This window comes from Macaca thibetana, chromosome 14 (assembly GCF_024542745.1).
Source record: "Macaca thibetana thibetana isolate TM-01 chromosome 14, ASM2454274v1, whole genome shotgun sequence".
In the NCBI taxonomy this organism is placed as follows: domain Eukaryota; kingdom Metazoa; phylum Chordata; class Mammalia; order Primates; family Cercopithecidae; genus Macaca; species Macaca thibetana.
Genome location: NC_065591.1, coordinates 48,719,071 through 48,732,687, shown reverse-complemented (window position 1 = coordinate 48,732,687; position 13,617 = coordinate 48,719,071). Strand labels below are relative to the sequence as shown.

Genomic DNA, 13,617 nt, shown 5'->3' with positions numbered 1-13,617 from the left:
CAGCCACTTTGGAAAACAGTCTGACAGTTCCTCAAAAGGTTAAATATAGAGTAACCATATGATCCAGCAATTCCACTCCTAGACATATATTCACAAGAATTGGAAACAAAGTCATACAAAAATCTCTTCTACACAAATGTTCACTGCAGCATTATTCATAACTGCAAAAAAGTGGAAACAACCCAAATGCCTATCAACTGATGAATGGACAAACCAGTATATCCATAAAATGGAATCTGATTCAGCCATAAAAAGGAATGAAGTACTGATACCTTCAGCAATATGGGTGAACCTTAAAAACATGCCAAGTGGCTGGGCACGGTGACTCATGCCTATAATCCCAACACTTTGGAAGGCCAAAGCGGGTGGATCCCTTGAACCCAGGAGTTAGAGATCAGTGTGCACAACATGGTGAAACCTTTTCTCTACAAAAAAAATACAAAAATTAGCTGGGTGTGGTGGTGCACACCTATAGTCCCAGCTACTGAGGAGGCTGAGACAGAGGTTGCAGTGAGCAGAGATCGTGCCACTGCACTCCAGCCTGAATGACAGAGTGAGACCCTGTCTTAAAAAAAGAAAAAAAAAAATGCTAAGTGAAACGAACCAGTCACAAAAGACCACATATTGTATGATTCCATTTATATGAAATGGCTAGAAGAGGCAAATATAGAGAGAAAGGAAGTAGATTAGTGGTTGCCTGGGGTTGGGGGAGATGAGAGGAAAACAAGGAGGAGGGATGGCTAACAGGTGCAGAGTTTCTTTTTTTCTCTCTCTATTTTTCCTCATTTGGATGAAGAAAGAAAAATTCAGTTAGCTAAGGATTGAAGTCAACTAAATTTCAATTAATTGAAATGTTAGGAAAATTAAGTGTTTTTTATTTATACATGTTATAGTATTACTAATAGATGAATTTTTTTAAAAATTAGAATTTTTAGCACATCCTTAGAATAACTTCTTATTCTGTATTAATTTTAGATTTTTGAAACACGAATATTAAATATAAAGTTAATTGTTTTAAATTTTTTAGTTAATGACCACTAAAAACAATACCACCCTTCCTATTTGAACTGTCTTAAAACTCAGAGTTAAATTTAAACGTTAGCTGGGAAAAGGTCTACTTCAGGTTCTTCTAACTACCTGAGGTATAAAATTTCTTTTGAGGGTGATGAAAATGTTGTAAAATCAATAGTGATGGCTGGACATGGTGGCTCATTCCTATAATCCCAGTACTTTGGGAGGCCAAGGCAGGAGGATTACTTGAGGTCAGGAGTTCAAGACCAGCCTGGCCAACATGGTGAAACCCCGTCTGTACTAAAAATACAAAAATCAGCTGGGCGTGGTAGTACACGCCTGTAATGCCAGCTACCCAGCTACAAGGAGGCTGGGGCACAAGAATCGCTTGAACCCGGGAGGCAGAGGTTGCAGTGAGCTAAGATCACGCCATTGCATTCCAGCCTGGGTGACAGAGTGAGACTCTGTCTCAAAAATAAATAAATAAATAAATACAATCAATAGTGATGGTTGCACAGCTCTGTGACTACATTAAAAAACATGTAATTGTATACTTTAAATAGGTGAATTATATAGTATGTAAATTATACCAAAAATAAAAGTTATTATTTAAAAAGCTTAAAGGCATATGCTAAGATATTATTATTGATGGAAAATACATGTGATATAACAATTTATGCAATAACAATAATCTATATTTAAAACTCTAAATTGTATTATCCTGGAAGTCAGGGAGGGAAGAACAGGGCAAAAGTAAAGGTTCTAAATTATTCACAAATATAGTGACTGATGAGACACTCAGATATTGCTTTACTCTTGATTAGAGCAAAAATTAAAATATAACCATTGAAAACAAAGTATTAAGACCAAAATGTAATATTCTCAAAATCACTAGAATAAAGAGACCAGAAGGAATTATGCTTAGATGTTAACTGTGATAACCTCAGAACTATGGCATTACTAAGTGATTTTATTTCCTTTTCATATTTTTATTTTCCATGTCTTTTCCAATGAATTATTTTATTTTTGTGTGAGTCTGCTTATCTTTGTGACCCTGACTTTTCTAAAATCCAATTTTACTTACTTGTGTATTCACTTACAGTTAAATGTTTAGTTAATATATTCAGATAATTCAAAGTTCAAAAGACAGAAAAAGCATGGTGAAAAATCTCCTTGCTACCAGTACACCTAGCCCCCACCTACCACTACTCCAACCATGGAGTCTAAAACTGTGATCAGTTTCTTGGACATTTTTGGGGAAATATGTCATGAATATACATTGATTATTTTAATACAGATACAATTTAATATATCTACCTCACCTTATTTGCTATACTCACCTTGCTTTTTTTTTTTTCCTGGAGACTGCCCCATATCAGTAGCTACAGAGCTTCATCTTTCTTTTCAATGGCTACATAGTATTCCACTGTGTGGATGTAACATAATGTAACATAATTTATTTAGCCAGTCTCATGCTGACATAATACTTTTTTTTTTTTTTTTTTTTTGAGAGGGAATCTCGCTGTGCTGACCAGGCCGGAATGCAACGGTGTGATCTCAGCTCACAGAAGCCTTGACCTCCCAGGATCAGGCAATTTTTGTGCCTCAGCCTCCTGAGCAGCTGGGACTATAGGCGCACGCCACAACACCCAGCAATTTTTTTTTTTTTTTTTTTTTTTTTTGTATTTTTAGTAGAGATGAGGTTTTACCATCTTTGCCAGGCTAGTCTCGTATTCCTTACCTCAAGGAATCTGCCAACCTCGGCCTCCCAAAGTGCTGGGATTACAGACATGAGACACCGTGCCCAGTGCCATATTACTTTTATAACTGACAAGAACAACACAGGAATGTTAGGGGAAATTTTATCCAATTTTTTTTTTTAATTTTTTTCAACTTCATATGCTCTGGATCAGTGTTTATTATTTGAATTTTCTTTTTTAAAAAGGATTATTACCCACTAATTTAAACTCATAGCTTCTTTTTGACAATACCAATTGGAATATTGCTGCTTTATATATATATAGACTTTGTGGCCAGAACAGAAGATATACATCTGGGTGGAGCCCACCTCAGCACCACAAAGCCACTATAGCCAGACTGCCTCTCTAGATTCCTCCACCCTGGGCAGGGCATTTGTGAAAGAAAGGCAGCAGCCCCAGTCAGGGGCTTATAGATAAAATTCCTATCTCCCTGGGACAGAAAACCTGGGGAAAGGGGCGTCTGTGGGCGCAGCTGCAGCAGACTTAAATGTTCCTGCCTGCTGGCTCTGAGGAGAGCAGCAGATCTCCCAGCATAGGACTCGAGCCCTGCTAAGGGACAGATTGCTTCCTCAAGTGGGTCCCTGACCCCAGTGCCTCTTGACCGGGAGACAGCTCCTAGCAGGGATCAACAGACACCCCACACAGGAGAGCTCTGACTGGCATCTGGTGGGTGCCCCTCTGGGATGAAGCTTCCAGAGGAAGGATCAGGGAGAAGTCTTTGCTGTTCTGCAGCCTCTGCTGGTGATAGCCAGGCAAACAGGGTCTGGAGTGGACCTCCAACAAATACCAGTAAACCTGTAGCAGAGGGGCCTGTTAGAAGGAAAACTAACAAACAGAAAGGAATAGCATCAACATCAACAGAAATGACTTCCACACAGAAACCCCATCTGAAGGTCACCAACATCAAAGACAAAAGGTAGACAAATCCACAAAGATGAGGAAAAACCAGTGCAAAAATGCTGAAAATTCCAAAAACCAGAACACCTCTTTTCCTCCAAAGGATCACAACTTCTGGCCAGCATGGGAACAATCCCGGATGGAGAATGAGTTTGACGAACTGACAGAAGTAGGCTTCAGAAGGTTGGTAATAACAAACTCCTACAAGCTAAAGGAACATGTTCTAACCCAATGCAAGGAAGCTAAGAACCTTGAAAAAAGGTTAGAGGAATTGCTAACTAGAATAAACTGTTTAGAGAAGAACATAAATGAATGGATGGAGCTGAAAAACACAGCACGAAAACTTTGTGAAGCATACACAAGTATTAATGGCCAAATTGACCAAGTAGAAGAAAGGCTATCAGACATTGAAGATCAACTTAATGAAATAAAGCATGAAGACAAGATTAGAGAAATAAGAATAAAAAGAAATGAACAAAGCCTCCAAGAAATATGGGACTATGTGAAAAGACCAAACCTACGTTTGATTGGTGTACCTGAAAGTGATGGGGAGAATGGAACCAAGTTGGAAAACACTTTAGGGTGTTATCCAGGAGAACTTCCCCAACCTAGCAAGGCAGGCCAACATCCAAATTCAGGAAATACAAAGAACACCACAAAGATACTCCTCGAGAAGAGCAACTCCAAGACACTTAATTTTCAGATTCACCAAGGTTGAAATGAAGGAAAAAATGTTAAGGGCAGCCAGAGAGAAAGGTCGGGTTACCCACAAAGGGAAGCCCATCAGACTAACAGCAGATCTCTCTGCAGAAATCCTACAAGCCAGAAGAGAGTGGGGGCCAATATTCAACAATCTTAAGGAAAAGAATTTTCAACCCAGAATTTATATCCAGCCAAACTAAGCTTCCTAAGTAAAGGAGAAATAAAATCCTTTACAAACAAGCAAATGCTGAGAGATTTTGTAACCTCCAGGCCTGCCTTACAAGAGCTCCTAAAGGAAGCACAAAACATGGAAAGGAACAACCGGTACCAGTCACTGCAAAAACATACCAAATTGTAAAGACCATCGACACTATGAAGAAACTGCATCAACTAATGGGCAAAATAACCAGCTAACATCATAATGACAGGATCAAATTCACACATAATATTAACCTTAAATGTAAATGAGCTAAATGCCCCAATTAAAAGACACAGGCTGGCAAATTGGATAGTCAAAACCCACCAATGTGCTATATTCAGGAGACCTATCTCACGTGCAGAGACACACATAGGCTCAAAATAAAGGGATAGAGGAATATTTACCAAGTAAATGAAAGGCAAAAAAAAAAATCAGGGGTTGCAATCCTAGTCTCTGATAAAACAGACTTTAAACCAACAAAGATCAAAAAAGACAAAGAAGGGCATTACATAATAGTAAAGGAATCAAGTCAACAAGAAGAGCTAACTATCCTAAATATATATGCACCCAATACAGGAGTAACCAGATTCATAAAGCAAGTTCTTAGAGACCTACAAAGAGACTTAGACTCCCACACAATAATAGTGGGAGACTTTAACACCCCACTGCCAATATTAGACAGATCAACCAGACAGAAAATTAACAAGGATATTCAGGACTTGAACTCAGCTCTGGATCAAGTGGACCCAGTAGACATCTACAGAACTCTCCATCCCAAATCAAGAGAACATACATTCTTCTCAGTACCACATCACACTTATCCTAAAATTGGCCACACAATTGGAAGTAAAACACTCCTCAGCAAATGCAAAAGAACAGAAATAAAAATCAAGTTTCTCAGACCCAGTGCAATCAAATTAGAACTCAGGATTAAGAAACTCACTCAAAACCACACAACTACATGGAAACTAAACAACCTGCTCCTGAACGACTACTGGGTAAACAATGAAATGAAGGGAAAAATAAATAAGTTATTTCAAACCAATGCGAACAAAGACACAACGTACCAGAATCTCTGGGACATAGCTAAAGCAGTGTTTAGAGGGAAATCTATAGCACTAAATGCCCATAGGATAAAGCACGAAAGATCTAAAATCGACACCCTAATATCACAATTAAAAGAACTAGAGAAGCAAGAGCAAACAAATTCAAAAGCTAGCAGAAGGCAAGAAATAACTAAGATCAGAGCAGAACTGAAGGAGATAGAGACACAAAAAACCCTTCAGAAAATCAATGAATCCAGGAGCCGATTTTTTTAAAAGATCAACAAAATAGATAGACCACTAGCCAGAGTAATAAAGAAGAAAAGAGAGAAGAATCAAATAGACACAATAAGAAATGATAAAGGGGATATCACCACTGATCCCACAGGAATACAAACTACCACCAAAGAATACTATAAACACCTCTACGTAAATAAACTAGAAAATCTAGAAGAAGTGGATAAATTCCTGGACAGATATACCCTCCCAAGACTAAACCAGGAAGAAGCCGAATCCCTGAATAGACCAATAACAAGTTCTAAAATTGAGGCAGTAATTAATAGCCTACCAACCAAAAGAAGCCCAGAACCAGATGGATTCACAGCCTAATTCTACCAGAGATACAAAGGGGAATTGGTACCATTCCTTCTGAAACTCTTCCAAATAGAAAAAGAGGGACTCCTCCCTAACTCACTTTATGAGTTCAGCATTATCCTGATATCAACACCTGGCAGAGACACACAAAAAAAGAAATTTTCAGGTCAATATCCCTGATGAACATCAACGTGAAAATCCTCAATAAAATACTGGCAAACCAAATCTAGCAGCACATGAAAAAGCTTATCCACCACGATCAAGTCAAATTCATCCCTGGGATGCAAGGCTGGTTCGACACACGCAAATCAATAAATGTAATCCATTGCATAAACAGAACCAATGACAAAAACCACATGATTATCTCAATAGATGCAGAAAAGGCCTTCAATAAAATTCAACACCCCTTCATACTAAAAACTCTCAATAAATTAGGTATTGATGGAATGTATGTCAAAATAATAAGAAATATTTATGACAAACCCACAGCCAGTATCATACTGAATGGGCAAAAACTGGAAGCATCTTCTTTGAAAACTGGCACAAGACAAGGATACCTTCTCTCACCACTCCTATTCAACATAGTATTGGAAGTTCTGGCCAGGGCAATCAGTCAAGAGAAAGAAATAAAGGGTATTCAAATAGGAAAAGAGGAAGTCAAATTGTCTTTGTTTGCAGACGACGTGATTGTATATTTAGAAAACCCCATCATCTCAGTCCAAAATCTCCTTAAGCTGATAAGTAACTTCAACAGTATCAGAATACAAACTCAATGTACAAAAATGACAAGCATTCCTATACACCAATAATAGACAGAGAGGCAATTCATGAGTGAATTCCCAACCACAATCGCTACACAAAGAATAAAATACCTAGGAATACAACTTACAAGTGATGTGAAGGACCTCTTCAAGGAGAACTACAAACCACTGCTCAAGGAAATAAAAGAGGACACAAATAAATGGAAAAACATTCCATGCTCATGAATAGGAAGAATCAATATAGTGAAAATGGCCATACTGCCCAAGTTAATTTATAGATTCAATGCTATCCCCATCAATCTACCATTGACTTTCTTCACAAATAAGAAAAAACTACTTTGTTTCATATGGACACAAAAAAGAGCCCATATAATTTTAAGAGCCCAGACAATCTTAAGCAAAAAGAACAGAGCTGGAGGCATCAAGATACCTGGCTTCAAACTATGCTACAAGGCTACAGTAACCAAAGCAGCATGGTACGGGTACCAAAAAAGATATATAGACCAATGGAACAGAACAGAGGCTTCTGAAATAATACCACACATCTACAACTATCTGATCTTTGACAAACCTGACACAAACAAGCAGTTGGGGAAAGGATTCCCTATTTACTGAACAGTTTTGGGAAAACTGGCTACCCATATGCAGAAAACTGAAACTGGACCCCTTCCTTAAACCTTATACACAAATTAACTCAAGGTAGATTAAAGACTTAAACATAAGACCTAAAACCATAAAAACTCTAGATGAAAACCTAGGCAATACCACTCAGGACATAAGCATGGGCAAAGACTTCATGACTAAAACGCCAAAAACAATGGCAACAAAAGCCAAAATTGACAAATGGGATCTAATTAAACTAAAGAGCTTCTGCACAGCAAAAGAAACTACCATCGGAGTGAACAGGAAACCTACAAAATGGGAGAAAAATTTTTGCAATCTATCCATCTGACAAAGGGCTAATATCCAGAATCTGCACAGAACGTAAACAAATTTACAGGAAAAAAACAACCCCATCAAAAAGTGGGTGAAGGATATGAACAGACACTTCTCAAAAGAAGACATTTATGCAGCCAACAAATACATGAGAAAAAGCTCATCATCACTAGTCATTAGAGAAGTGCAAATCAAAACCACAATCATTTCATGCCAGTTAGAAGGGCAATCATTAAAAAGTCAAGAAACAACAGATGCGCCGGGCGTGGTGGCTCACACCTGTAATCTCAGCACTTTGGGAGGCCGAGGTGGGCGGATCACAAGGTCAGGAGATCGAGACCATGGTGAAACCCCGTCTCTACTAAAAATAGAAAAAATTAGCCGGGTGCAGGGGCGGGCGCCTGTAGTCCCAGCTACTCGGGAGGCTGAGGCAGGAGAATGGCGTGAACCCGGGAGGCGGAGCTTGCAGTGAGCCGAGATTGCGCCACTGCACTCCAGCCTGGGCGACAGAGCGAGACTCTGTCTCAAAAAAAAAAAAAAAAAAAAAAAAAACAGATGCTGGAGAGAATGTGGAGAAATAGGAACGCTTTTACACTGTTGGTGAGAATGTGAATTAGTTCAACCATTGTGGAAGACAGTATGGTGATCTCAAGGATCTAGAACAAGAAATACCATTTGACCCAGCAATCCCATTACTGGGTATATACCCAAAGGATTATAAATTATTCTACTTTAAAGACACATGCACATGTATGTTTATTGAAGCACTGTTCCCAATAGCAAAGACTTGGAACCAACCCAAATGCCCATCAACGACAGACTGGATAAAGAAAATGTGGCCTATATACACCATGGAATACTACGCAGTATGAGTTCATGTCCTTTGCAGGGACATGGATGAAGGTGGAAACCATGAGTCTCAGCAAACTATCACAAGAATAGAAAACCAAACACCACATGTTCCTACTCATAAGCGGCAGTTGAACAATGAGAACACATGGACACAGGGAGGGGAACATCACACACCAGAGCCTGTTGGGGTGGGGGGCTAGGGGAGGGATAGCATTATAAGAAATACCTAATGTAGATGATGGCACGTGTATACCTATGTAACAAACCTGCACGTTCTGCACATGTATCCCAGAACTTAAAGTATAATAACAAAAAAAGAAGATATACATCAACAACAATTTTATTGAAGCAATTTTAAGCAATACATTTTTCATTTCCCTTTTCATTCCTCTTTCATTTAAGTTCCTAGGTATGTGTGAAATAATCACGTTAATATTTATAGTGCCACATTTTAAATCACAGTAGCACTCTGACAAATCTGCCTGCCCAATGGACAGAATGGGAGTTAACCAATCATCAATCATCATCAACCACAAATATGTATTTATTTATACCTTGTTTTCAGGATTCTGTTAGACCCTAGAGTTGCATTTATATTACACCTTTAAAATCAGCTTCTAAATGGGTTTCATCTCATAGTCCACCACAGCTTTTTTTTTTCACATTTTTTCCCTTTGCTTCAATGACACTAACCTCTCCTTCTTCTAGTTCTATGTCTACCTTCTAACCTCAGGCTCTTCTTCCTCATTCCATCCTTAATCTTCTCCTTCTTCTTCTGTTCCAAGTATGTCTCTTCTAGGCACTCACTAGGCAAGCTCAATTACTCTCCTTGTTGACTGATCACCTCTAGATGGGTGATTTCTAAGTTTATTGCTCTCTCCTAACTTTGAAGCCCATATTTTTAACAGTTCCACTTGGTGACCTGCCAATACTTTAACATATCTAAAATCAAACTCATCCTACCACATAAACCTGCTCCTCTCTAATCTCACCCATTCATATATTAAAACAACAAACATCTACTGAGTGATAGTTTACATATGTCATGGTGCTAAGCTTAGATCCTACCCAAAAGCAGCTGAGAGTCTAGAACAGTCAGCAAGCCTAGTATCTTTGTTCAGTACCTTTATTCTAGCACATATTTTTGTTGTGGCAGGCTAAACAAGATAAGTAAAAGATAATAGTAGAAAATAAGACAAATAAGACTGGAATGGACTATTGAGATCAGAATATCGACCTTATTCTTCCTCAAGAACTGAATTCTTGTTTTAATTATAGGCTTAATTCTATCAACTTAATTCTGTATAAAATGGGGAGCTCCAAGAAGTTTTTGAGCAGGAGAATCTCTACATTCCATTTTCAGAGGTCGAATCTGGCTAGAATGCATAAAATGAATTTAAATGGAGAAGTATTAGAAAATAGGTCACACACATCTATGAAAGAGATTATCTTAATCTGAACACATATAGTGAGAGATTCAAACTCAAGGCTTTTCACAGCCTGGCTTTGACCAGCCTATAGAATTTTGTCTCAGAATACAATATTTTTAGGCTTGTCAGGTTTCAGCACACTGGACACTAACCATCACTGAATACAAGCCCCATCCTGCCCAAACTGTTTTTCAAGGCCTAGCTCAAAAACTTTTGGGAAATAATTTTCTCATTTCCCTCAGCCAAAATGAGCTGTTCCCACAGCATTTTATTTGTAATTTACTGATGCCACTTAATCATTCTCCTGCCAAGCTGTAAACTCCTTGCAGTAAAAGATTATGCATTATTTACTCTGGTTTTCCTCAAACTTGGCACACTTCCTGACATATATGAAACATCTTATTTAATGTTGGGTTATATTGGCACAGTGGAAAGTGCACTGGCTTTTGGAATTAGACTTAAGGACTGAATCACTCACTAGCTACATTACTTTAAGCAAGTATTTAACTTTTCTTAAGCTTAATTACCTATAAAATTACCTACTTCTTGCAAATTATTGTGAAACTTTGAGGTCAATTCTAAAAATCACCTATAAAAAGCCCCTAGCAAAGTATATGGTACATGGTGGGTATTTAATAAATGGTAACTGTAATTATGGCCCTAGGAATTTTTTTTTTTTTTTAGTTTCAAGTGAAACAGCAGATTTTTTGTACACAGTATAATCTTCAAACCCTTTATTTCCTCTTCAGGTTTAACTATGCTCAATTATGACTATCCCTGGTTGAGAGAATGTACTCGACAAACATCTGTGACTGCCTACTACATGCTAAATGTTGGGAAAATTTTAACAAAATGGAAAGTTCTCAGTGACAGGCCTCCTCTCCTTGCCTGTACTACCCAAGAAAGAACATTGCTGAATTTCTGGGTCTCATATAAGATACCATTCTGGTACTATATAATTGCATCCTTCCTATATTAATTCAGAAACATTTATTAGCTATCCTGTAGCAGGCATTGTGCCAGAAACAAAATGGAGATGCAACAGTCCCAATCCTGAAGAAGGTATTTCATTGTTTCACTCGTGATAGTGTATCTTTGTTTTTACAACACAAGAGGAGCATTACTGAGTTTCTGTGGCATATATGCATTCTATTAACGCTGTATAATTTCATCCTTACCTATAGCTTTCTCTATATGAAACCGAGTAAAATCTGATAAAATGTTCCAGTCTTTAGTATTTCCTATGTTACTTTTTGGTTTGTGATCTTCGTTCATAGTAACTTGAAGATTTACCATCCAGGTGCCAACAATTCTGGTGAAGAAATAAAAGACATGTTGCTAGCTCATTAAAGTTTTCTGGACTTTCACCAACTAGTAAAATTAAAATTATATAGTAACTACTATTCTTATTGATAGTCCTTTCTTATTTCAGAATTCTTTTAGCAGTCTAAAGTACCTATTCAGCCATCTTATTTGTTTTGGTAATATAGCTAAGAGTTCTAAATCACCATATGTCAAATCCATTAGAGGTGAACTGTAGTCGAAACTGCGAAACTCTGTAACTTAAATGTAATTTCATTGTAATTAATAGAACCTAAGTAGAATCATGGAGTTAGTAATGAAAATATTTTAATTCTAGCAAAAAGCAATCAACCACTTCCTAAAACAATGCTTTTTTTTTTTTTTTCCTCTTGGGTTTACTCTCCTCCTCCTTTATTTACAATTTATTCTTACCACAGAACTAATAGATTAAGATGTTCTTTGTTTGGTTATACTTATAAAATATGACCCTGACATCTCCTTTTCTATTATATTACTTATACTTCTAATATATTGCTTATTATTATGCTATTTTTCTGCTTCCAAAATAAGGGAGAATTTGAATCTATGACTGCATAAATTTAAAAACTACCTTCCACTGGTCACAGTTCTATGAATGGTTCAGTGATGATCTGAAATCTGGGTAAGTAATATTGGTACACAGGCAGTCAAACTAGAGCAATTGCTGAGTTCAAAAGCTAATGGCTAAGCATTGTTTCACAGACTGCTGTCAGTTCCGAAACACTAGATATGTATTATCCATATCACTTAACTATTTATTTATTTATTTATTTATTTAGAGATCGAGTCTTGCTCTGTCACCTAAGCTGGAGTGCAGTGATGCCATCTCAGCTCGCTGAAACCTCCGCCTCGCGGGTTCAAGCGATTCTCCTGCCTCAGCACCCCAGTAGCTGGGATTACAGGCATGCGCCACCACGCCAGGCTAATTTTTGTATTTTTAGTAGAGACGTGGTTTCACCATGTTGGTCAGGCTGGTCTCGAACTCCTGACCTCGTGATCCACCCGCCTCAGCCTCCCAAAATGCTGGGATTACAGGCCTGAGCCACCGCCCCCGGCCTAGTTTTTGCTTAAAAAAAAAAAAAAATCACGTTTGTATTCAAGGTGAGAAAGCTTCAGAATTACTAAGGACAAGGATTCTGACAGAAAGTTCAGACCTAGTTACAGATTCAGACACCTTGATAAAGTAGGAGATAGTCTCCAGTATCTTAACAATAAATACTTTTAAATGCAAGGCTTTTTGAGTAGAGGCGTGATTACTTGAATCTGGAGAGGGCGAGAAATGGGGAGGGACTGCTAACGGGCATTGGGGTTCCTTTTGGAGTGGTGAAACGTCTTGGAATCAGAGGTGACAGCCGCACACGATTGTGAAGTACTAAGTGACACTGGACTGTACACTTTAAGATGGTTTTTATGTGTGAATTTCATCTCAATAATTACTTTAAAAAAAAGTGGGGGGTCTTATGTGGCAGGGATGGACTTTGCTTGGTGAAGGCCCCTACCGTACGGTGCCCAGACATCTGCAGCGAGGTCAGTGAGGAGCACTCCCACCTCACACAAAGCCATATGAAAACAGATTTCCCTCAGCTGAATCCCCGTTTTCAATAACCGCCAATTAGCCAACATTTAACAACATACTGAACTCATTTCTGTATGGGAAAATAGCGAAATATTCATCAAAACCTTTAGAAAGCAGCATCACCGGCCACCTAGAAATCCCCTACGCGCAATAGAGAACACCAGAGTGGAAATGGTAGAAGCCATTTTTTAAGGTTTTTGTCCTGGGTGGAGAGTATTCGTGAGGACTCAGTCAGCCTGAAATATTACATTTAAACACAGGTGCCTAGTTACGATGATACATTTGCCAGTAGGGCAGCGTCGTGAAAGGCAAAAAGCCCTCTAAGCCACCTCCTGTGGCGACCAAGCTCTCAGTCAACGCTCACCGCCATACTCATCCGCGGGAACGCTCCCTCCACCAGCCAAAGGCGGGGCCTCCGAGGGCACTCCCGCCACACAGCGCGAATTGAGCTTCCGGGCTTCCTGGGAATTGTAGTTTTAGTCACCGACACATCTTTGTTATTCGGGCCAGTATGC

General features: G+C 38.6%; 1 protein-coding gene across 4 annotated transcripts in view; it reads right to left on the bottom strand.

Moving 5' to 3' along the window:
• SOX6 (SRY-box transcription factor 6) overlaps positions 1 to 13,547 on the bottom strand; it is a 784,476-nt gene extending 770,929 nt beyond the window's left edge. For 3 of the 4 annotated variants that reach the window (XM_050759333.1, XM_050759335.1, XM_050759331.1), the window contains exons 1-2: positions 13,207 to 13,547; positions 11,364 to 11,497 (exon numbers count right to left, since the gene is read on the bottom strand). The gene's annotated coding sequence lies outside the window, so the exon portion shown is untranslated. The remainder of the gene's footprint in view (positions 1 to 11,363; positions 11,498 to 13,206) is intronic. The other variant, XM_050759334.1, reaches the window with a different exon arrangement.
• Between the last annotated feature and the right edge of the window lie 70 nt (positions 13,548 to 13,617).